Raw genomic sequence first — 6,990 nt, 5'->3', positions numbered from 1 at the left:
AGTTGCTATTACGTTTCCTCTTTTCTTACAGTATACTAAGGTAGGGAGTTTGAGTAAGGTGAGACGTTCCTTGTATGATTTGTCTTGGAATGCAGAGATAAGCTTAGTTGCTCTTATTTGGACACTCTCAAGTACTTTCACACCCATCTTATAGCACGGAGAGGCTAGGGTCATGCCACATTCCAGGTGAGGACGGACCATGGCTTTGTACAGTTTCGTAATAACTCCCGACTTCCTGGTGGTAAAAGTTCACTTTATGAGGCCAAGGGCTTGGTTTGCTTTTGCAACTTGAGCTCGTGTATGACAGTGAAACTTCAGCACATTGTCAACAATAACCCTCAAGTCCTTCTCCTCACCGACTGCCTAAAGCTGGGCATCTCCTATGTGATATGCAAGTTTTGGAGTATTGCGTCCAAGATGTAGAACTTTACATTTTAAGGCATTGAACTGTAGACACCAATCCCATGACCATCTATACAGTCTGTCCAGATCTTCTTGCATAGTTGACAGATTTAGGTCGTTCTGGGCCAGTCCTAGGAGCTTGCAGTCATCAGCATATAGCATCAAAGGATTCTTCAGGTTCGTTGTACAGTTATTGATATACATGCTGACAAGCCTAATTAGTTCTAGTTAGTTCTTGTAGTCAGATACTAATATGAAACTCATGCTTTACTTGAATAGCGGTTTCTTGGGTTTTATGTTTGTGGAAATCTCACCAGCTCTGCAGTAGCAGAACAAATCATCAGCTAATACATTGCGTTCGGCTTAAAAATGGAGAAATTTGTGGGGGTTGGTTTTGATGGCGCCAGCAACATGTCAGGCTGCTATTCTGGTGCACAGGCAGAAATTAGGAAAAAATATCCGCATGTGATCTACACCCACTGTGCATCACACAGCTTAAATTTGGCTTTATGTAAAACTAGTAGGGTAGGACTTGTTAGGTCAACCTTTGCTACTATACAGCAGATTACATCATTTTTATCATCCTCATTAAAAAGAACAAATATGTTTGTAGAAGCTGTCACTGTCATTTGTCCTGATAGACCTGCGAGGAAGCTTGTGAAGTAGTGCAAAACGAGATGGGTGGAGCGTCAATATTGCATTTTAGTTTTTATGTCTTTGTATTGTGTGATAGTTTCCGTACTTGAGGAAATAGTTAGTAGCATATGGTGCGATACGGAAGTTATTTCAAAAGCGAATGCGTTGGCTTAAGCAGCAACCAAATTTAGTTTTATGTTCACGATGGCTATGCTAGAGTTTGTAAGTGCCATAATGGTCTCTGTCTCTAATGCTCAGCAAACCAAAGATTTAGACTTAGTTGAGTGCTGTCGGCATATTAAGCTATGTTCTGATGCTTTACTGCAGTCAAAACAAAATACTTTTGAAACAATTTTTCAGAAAGCCTAAGAGCTTGCACAAGAGTTAAATGTGGCTCCAGCTGTTCCAAAGTCTATCCGCCGACAGTCCATCAACGATAATGAGCCCATCAAGGTTTTTATCGCGAGCCGTTGTTCGAACCTTACTTTGCTTCACTTATTGAAGAACTTGATCAAAGATTTTTGCGCCATCAGGAGGCATAATGGGTTTCTAATGGGTTTCAAGAGGTCCTTTCTAGAAGCTATAAAAAAAGGAAAAAAATCTCCCCAATCAAAAGCATTTCCCTTCTCCCTGCCCAAGATCCTCTCTCCCAAAACTTAGGAATTTACATTAAAATTACTCCTATTACCCCCTTTGAAATAAAAAAGATTAATGCAATAATAGTTGCAATTTTCAAATTGCTAAAATCAATGTTCTCTCTTAATATTCACCGTGATGGATCTCTGCTAATAGCTGTACAAGATAAGAAATCAGCAGACACAATAATTAACCTAAAATCCCTTCTGAATACCCCAATTAATGCATCTTAATGGAACCCAAAACAATCACCAACAAAAATAGTAGTTTATAATGTTCCCCCAGAAATACCCATTCAGGAGTTAAAAGAAGGGCTCTCAGATAGGGCTGGCAACACAATCCCAGTTGAAGATGTTACCCAACTTGGCAAACCTAACTCTAATGGCCTAAAAAAAAGTAGATCCTTCTTATTTACACTGAAGGAAAAAATTAATATCCCAGAAGAGTTATTCCTATTTGGGCAAATCAAACCACACAAGGAATACAAACCTAAGCCTATCCAATGTCAGAAGTGTCTCAAACTGGGACACACAACAAACAAATGCAATGAAATTCTACTAAAGTGCAGTAATTGTAAAGCATACCATCCTAAAGAGTTGACAACTTGCAAGAACACTCAGCCTACATGTATTAATTGCAAAGGCCCACAATAATCTACAAATAAATCACTATGCCCTGTATATAAGAAAAGAGCTCTAACACTCCAAATAGCAACAGAGAAGGCCATCCCATACCCCTTTGCAGCAATGGAAGCAAATGCTGCCCAACAATACCAAATAAAGCCCGTAATGAAACCAACCAAAACCCCCAAGTCAAACGCCCCCAATGCATCCAGTCCCCCGTCTAAAACACCATATTCTAAGCCCCCTAGCTCACATCCCGATCAGAAGGAATCACCAAGTCAACAAGCCTCCTTGTCCGGTGAGATGAGGTCAGCCTGGCCCCCCCTCCCAAGAAGAAACAAACCAGAAACACTACCATGAATTAATTCCTTAACTGACAAACAGGATGCACAACCAAACATGCAATCCCCAAATATATGCTTATTCATTCTAAACTGTATTGCAGTTCAGGGCATGAACATTAATCAACTACAGAAAACAAAAATCATTGCAGAATTGGCAAAAATGTACATCCCTGATGATATGCTCATTCAAGCAAAAAAAGATCTTGCTTTACTTTTAACAAAGCTGAACATTGATACGCAGTCATATGAAAAATAAATCAACAACACAACACATATCAATACTCCAGTGGAATATAAGATCACTCACATAAATAAGGTAAATGAACTAATATCTTTTATGAATAATAATTCCATTAATATTGTTTGCCTCCAGGAAACTCATTTAACCCAAAATCGACAAATCAAGTCTCTGAGAAATACTATCCTGAGGAAGGATAGATCATCAGAGAGAAAAGGAGGTGGAGTAGCTCTATTAGTTAAAAATAATATAAAATTTTGTGACATCAAGTTTCCAGATTTCGCTAATGATGTTGATGCAATTGGTATCAGTGTTTGGCTGAATAATATAAAACCTACATAATAAGCTTTTATAACCCTAATGGCCAAACTACAGATGCCATGGATTTCTTTAATTATATAAATAATTCTAATATGTTAAAAAATATAATTATTTGCGGAGATTTCAATGCCCACAGCCTTTTGTGGGGGAATAAACCAGCAAATAAAGCTGGTAAGTTGATTGAGTATATGACTTCAAATAATAATGATTTAGCTGCTGCTACCCCTCCAAACCTGAATACTTATTTCAACCCCAAAAGTGGCAGATTCTCCACAATTGATCTACAAATTGTGTCATTAAATATTTTGAATAAAATTTATATAAATAAAATTGATAGTCTATGTACTGACCACTTTGCTATAGTTTGCTCCCTAAATGAACCTGCTGAAACTCTATCTCATACCTCCAAATATATCAACACTAAAGCAAATTGGTCTATGTTCCAAAATAAGCTAAATGATGAAATTACAAGTTTCACCCAAAATTCATGCATTTCAAACACAACAGTTGACACATATGCTGAAGTATTGACATCTTTACTAATAAATACAGCTAATCATGCTATCCCGAGGACAACACCTAAGAAAACCTTCCCTAAACACATTCCTAAAGCATGAAACAAATGAGTGCCAAAATAAATGGAAAATAAAAAAGGCAGCTGGGAAAGAATTCATAAAAAAAACCATCACCTACTACATATTTAAAAAAATTACAAGCAGACTCTAATCTAAAAAGGACTATAATAGATGCTAAATATAATTACTGGAATAATTTTGCAAATAACCTATCCAGAGAAACAGATGAGCCAATTATACATAAAATCATAAGCCACATCTGTGGGAAAAAGATTTTCCCCAACCCACTCCTGTATGAGCTTATACATAATAATACCCATTATGACAATGATAATGAAAAAGCTAAACTATTTGCAACTCTTTTTGTTAATAAGCTAACATCAAATAATCGAAGCAAAATGCCCCAATTCCCATGAACCCAAGTTACCAACCACGCCCAGGATCCGAGTATATAACAAGTCCATTTTCAATCCAGGAATATTAATAATGCAATACATCATATTAGGACGAAAACTAGCGGCAGCTATGACAATATACACCTTACATGGATAAAGAATCTCACACCTTCTTACAAACAAGAACTGCTAAATTGTTATAATCACGTTTGGGCATCTTCTATGTTCCTGAATTTATGGAAATGTTTGTCCCTCCTACCAATCCTTAAGAGAAATAAACTCAAAGAGAACCCTGAGTCTTATAGGCCCATAATTATTACTCCTGTGATGGGGAATATAATGGAGAAAATGATCTATCAGAGACTCCTCTGGTTTGTTGAAAAAAATAACATGATCCCTCAAACTCAAACTGGATTCAGGAAACACCACTCATCAACAAATGCTTTCAGCGTGCTAACAAATGCAATAAATGAATCATTCTCGAAAAACAATGTCCTAGTTGCAGCTTTCCTAGATTTTGAAGGGGCATATGACAATGTGAACCACCAAATCCTTTTAAATAAACTTGCAAGCCTTGGACTACCCCCCAAGCTAGTATCTTTTATAAAATACTTCATAGAAGTGCCAAGTTTCACTGTTTGTGTTGGTTCAGCCTCTTCACCCCAAAAGACAACAACCAAAGGCCTACCTCAGGGAGCAGTCCTCAGTTGCCTCCTGTTTGCCCTATATCTCTGGGACATGAACCTACCCCACACGAATCTAAAATATGCTGACGATCTGGTGCTATGGTCATCTGGCAACACCTTTGAGATAGCACAGTCAAATCTACAAAAGTCACTTTTCCAATTTGAAAAATTTTCTCAACATTCAGATTTACCAATTGCACCTACCAAGTCAAAAATAATCCAATTTCACCGAAAGCGTAACCATGTTCATGCAAAACTAACTCTAAATAAAACTACAATTCCCGAAGATAATCATATTAATTACCTAGGTCTCATGCTTGACCAAAAACTTAATTTCCACATCCATATTTCAAACACAATAAAAAAATGCTATAGAAAAACAAATATACTAAAAAGACTTCTTTCCACACCGTGGGGCTGTAAGGAGAAAACCTTACTCCAGTTTTATAAATCACATATAAGACCCCATATTGACTATGGGCTTTTCATATATGGTGCATGTGAAAAGACCCAAATACAAAAAATTGAAACTACAAAAAATGATATAATGTCTCATATTTGGTCTTAGGAAACCCACAAGCACCAAATTTCTGGTTATGGCGAGTGGATTAACAACAATAAGGGAGAGAAGTAGCTTTAAAATATCTTACGAAACCCGAATCAAAGAGCTCACACACCCTACATAATTTGTTGAGAAATCCAGCCATGTATAAAGGGATTGTAGATGAGTATGCCAACATTCAGAAGAAGTCCCCATACCAGCAAAGTCTATTGCACCCAGTTTCCCCCTATCCCCTCCATGGAATTGGTCAAGTCCCATAATAAATACTGATTTCTCAAAGTGGAATAAAGATTTAACGCCCATTGCTTTTGTCCAGAAAAAAATTTGCTGAACTAAATACAATTACCTATAAAAACCACTTCTAAATGTTTGTTGATGGGTCAAAAATTAATGAGAAGGTAGCAAGTGGTGCTTTCCTTCCTCACCTGAAAATTTCAATGGGCGAGAGATTATATAATAATTTATCCATAATGTCTGCTGAGTTAAATGCCATAATCATGGCATTAGAACACCTTAAGGAAAACCAACCTTTGATTGCAAACTCAAATAATATTATAGTATATTCCGACTCTTTATCAAGCCTTGAGTTGCTGGCCTCAGCTCCTCAGTACAAGTTGCACATTGACACTAATCATTGTCTCAGTATTATAGATAATCTTGCTTCAAGTGGCATAAAAACTTATTTTCAGTATATTCCTAGCTACTCTGGCATAAGTGGTAATCATCAGGTTGATGACATAGCAAAAAATGCTATAAATATTGACATGCCAAGTTGGAGACCAATCCCGATCAGAGATATTTACCGATGGAGGCTATCAGATATTAATTTTAATAAGATTAATCCTATCCCTTCCCCTTTTCCCAATAAGTATCTTTCTAAAATTTATCATAGAATTCGTACTGGAACAAATGGACTAAATTTTCTTGCATTCCCATAGAAGTTTTCTAATTCAAGCGGTTAAATTCCCCTGTCCCCTCTTTGCAGGCATTGTAATATGAATGATGAAACAATTGACCATTGCCTATTTGAATGTAATATGCTGACGTCTGCACAACATACCTTGCTTTGTAAACTGTTAAAATGCTTCAAACACCACAAAATCTCACTATCAGCCAAGAGCCTAGCCAACTATACCTGCACACAGAGCATCGAAATCGACATCTATCATCTCAGAATTGAACTCCTAGTGTCGAAAGACCTACTGAAAGATATCTGAAAATATCTAATAATCATGAGGCAATCGAGCCAGTAGATCTGTAGCCCACAGAGTGACGCAAAATGAACAGGGCTAAATAGTATCACTGAAAAGCCCGCCTGCTGTTAAATAGAAGAAGAGGCATCTTTTAAAATCGGAAGAATTTTGCCAGCTAACAGCGGCACTAAAAATTAATGAATTTGTGAACGCTGTTGCTGTTTACGAGGGATTTCACGGGGGTAGACGTGCGCTCGAATGTGAGTTAGTCCTTTGGAAACAGAAGTGGTTCGGAATTTCTGAAGAACCATCAACTGTTGCTTCAACTCTTGCGTCATGCGATGAAAAATTTTTCCCATGCATTCGAAGGCTTTTGACG

This window comes from Artemia sp. Qi Xiang Cuo, chromosome 16 (assembly GCF_049724085.1).
Source record: "Artemia sp. Qi Xiang Cuo chromosome 16, ASM4972408v1, whole genome shotgun sequence".
NCBI classification, from domain to species: domain Eukaryota; kingdom Metazoa; phylum Arthropoda; class Branchiopoda; order Anostraca; family Artemiidae; genus Artemia; species Artemia sp. Qi Xiang Cuo.
This window is presented reverse-complemented; position numbering follows the sequence as displayed.